Source organism: Plectropomus leopardus, chromosome 23 (genome assembly GCF_008729295.1).
Source record: "Plectropomus leopardus isolate mb chromosome 23, YSFRI_Pleo_2.0, whole genome shotgun sequence".
Classification (NCBI taxonomy): Eukaryota; Metazoa; Chordata; class Actinopteri; order Perciformes; family Serranidae; genus Plectropomus; species Plectropomus leopardus.
The window spans coordinates 1,003,462-1,006,455 of NC_056485.1; the positions used below are offsets into that span (position 1 = coordinate 1,003,462).

The following is a 2,994-nucleotide window of genomic DNA, read 5'->3' on the forward strand; positions in this document are numbered from 1 at the left end:
TATTCTAAGGCAAGGGGCACCAAAAGAAGAAATTCCCCCAAAAATTGCAAGAAATTATTTGAAAAGTACAAGAAAATTACCTGAAGATCAGTGGAAAAATAACTAAAAAAAAATAAAGCTAAAAAACAAAAAAGAAAGTTACCTAAACTTTTTTTTAGTATAATTGTATAGTAATTCTGTAACATCATTTTGAACTTGTAATTATCATAATTATAAATCTAGTATTGTAGTATGGATTTTGTCTGTTTATTGGTGTTCTGTTTTTCTGCATTTTATGGGCTGTTTTCTGCTGTGTGTGTGTGTGTGTGCTTTCCATGGCCGTTGCTTTCTGGTGCTGGAGAACGCACTCCTGTTGCTTGTCCTGCTCATTGACTGCTGCACACCTGCCACCCATTTTACTCATCAACCACAGCACAAAAGGCCTGGACGCACTCTTCCATGCTACCATATTGTTTCCACATCTCTTAGTGGTAAGTTTGGATCTTCTCCAGAAGTTTTTTCTGAAAAAACTGTAAGAATCATTGGTGTTTTTACGGGTTCATGACAATTTGGTTTTTTTTTTCTGAGATGCAGCTCATGGTTCAGCCTGAGTCGAGTGCACCTGCAGGCAATCACACGCACCCATAGAGAGAGAGAGGCACAGGTGGACTGACTTTGTCTATCTTGATCTAGCACACTGTGACCTGATCTGCTGTGAGTCAGAGCACTTTGACTTTGTCTACAGTGACTGAACACGCCTCAACCTGGTCTTTCATTATCTTACGAACTGGGACTTGGTCTGTCATAATCTAACAAGTCATAACCTGGTCTGTTGCGATCTAACACACAATGGCTTTGTCTGTCATGATCTATCTAATGCACCTTGATCTGGACTATCATGATCTAACACACTGGAACCTGGTCTATTGTGATCTTAGGTGCCGCGACCTGGTCTATCGCACTGCAACCTGCTCTATCATGACCTCAGAAAACCGGATATGCCTGTGTGCGCGTGCATGCATTTTTATGTTTCTCTTTTGCTTCTTCTTTGTGGGGATATTCTTGTACTACTAACAGCACCTCTACCTACTAAAAGCTGCTGACGTCGTGATGGGGTCTGACTACCAAAGACTCTTTATATTTCTGAACTTTGTTGTGCACCATGTCAGTAATTTATTTCTTAAATGGAGTCTGTCATGATTAACATAAAACTTTTCTAGTTAATGTGATTCCTCAACATTCTTTTCATTTTCATCGACCTCAATATGTAGTTATATTAAGTCTATGTAACTTCACTACACAGCAATCAATGCAGCCAAGACTGACATATATACAGGATAATTGTCAATGCTGAAATGTTAACAACACAACATGTAGAATTAAGACATAAAGTCAGCAGACTGGCTCAGTAATATCAGTTACACAGACTAACCTCTATGCTAACATTAGCCACATAACCTCAGACAGGGGCAGCAAAACTCCTGAGTGTGTTAAAATTAGCAAGAGTGTGTTTTATTGGTCACGAATTTAGCTTTTCATTTGCAAGAGTGCAATATTTCTTTTCATAAAAGTTACATAGTGTTTCTTTAAATGTTGTTAACAGCACTCTCCTCTCCCAACCCACATTCAGCTTTCTATGTATTCCTGTCCTTTCACTCTCCTCCACAGGAGCTGAAGCTGGATCTGCTAGCGTGTTTTGGTGTGACACAACAGAGCCTCTGTGCAGCTCTGGCAGGAGTGGAGGGGGTGAAAGTGGATGCTTCCCAGGGGAACAACAAGCTACTGCTCTGGACACCACTATATACTGTCTAGTGGTGAGATTCACCAGGCTGATCAGTCCCCAGCAGCACTCAGAGAGGCAGCTGAACCCTACCTGGAAACAAATGCTATGAAGTGTGTGTGTGTGATAATGGGAAGTTTTAAGCTCTTAACCTCTCTAATCTGCTTTCAGAGGCAGTGTTACAATCTTGTTGCAATTACTGATGTGCACAGTAGTTGCACAAATGTTTTCGTATCTTACAGGGCATGCAAAGAAATGAAAAGTATTCTGTTCAAGTAAAATTATACTTTCAGCGTTTCGGCTGTTCTTTCTTATAGGTAAAGTCTTAAGATTCTACAAACTGGAAAAACACACACAAACACACACACACAAATTACTCTTGCCGGCACAAATTAGACAAAGAATGTTAGGATCTGCTGTGTCTCTCCCTGTGTTTCTTCCTTGTTTCCCTGCCCTTCCTGTTCTCTGTCTGTGTTGTCTGTTTTTGTTGTATGTCTTCACCTGCGGGAGCGAGGTGTGGCTTCTGATCCAATTCACCTGCTCATCTACACACCTGACCGTCATCAGGTCTGATCACCTCTCTCTCCTGCTTCAGTATAAAGCCCGGGCTCACTCTCCACTCTTCACCAGTTCATCGTTGATCCCTTTGTGGTAAAATTCTCGGCCGACGTATCGTTCCAAGAATTCATCTTCTCTTTTTTGCCTGGGATTTTTGTAACTTACCTGCCACACTGCTGCCACGCTCAACACCTGTCCTCCTCTCGCCTCACCTGGTGGTTTTGGAATGCTCCCCATCTCGGAACTGAACCTCCCTCGAGGACCCATCACCCCCTGATCCTCACTCAGAATCTCCCTTGTGCACTGTTGGTGTTATAAATACAATAGTTAAACATTTCTTTGGTCTCCTGGTCTGCATTGTGTGTCCTGTTCTGCCTTACGCTCTGAAGCATTACAAAGAATCTGCTTGGATTCAAGAATTTTCAGCTTTGGCAAGAAATATCAAGCTGTGTGTCATGTTTTGCAGTTTTTCTGAGTGACCATATAAACAGCAACAGTTCTTCAGTGAAATATTAAACTTTTGTTTCAGTTTGGCCTTTCGTTCAATGGTGTTTTGGGAAAACCGGGATCTAAGGTGTAATCGTTTGAAAAGGCCACCCCTGCTGTCACCGTATAAACTGGCAATGCATGGATCCAGTGAGAACAGTGACGTCACAGCTGCACTATAGCATGTGTGT

The 2,994-nt window shown here is 41.8% G+C and overlaps 1 long non-coding RNA gene across 1 annotated transcript; it reads left to right on the top strand.

The window, feature by feature from the left end:
- The first annotated feature begins 574 nt into the window (after positions 1 to 574).
- LOC121962531 lies at positions 575 to 2,654 on the top strand. Its single transcript, XR_006107127.1, has 2 exons — positions 575 to 693; positions 1,648 to 2,654. It is a non-coding gene; the product is annotated as an uncharacterized LOC121962531 (long non-coding RNA).
- Positions 2,655 to 2,994: the final 340 nt, after the last annotated feature.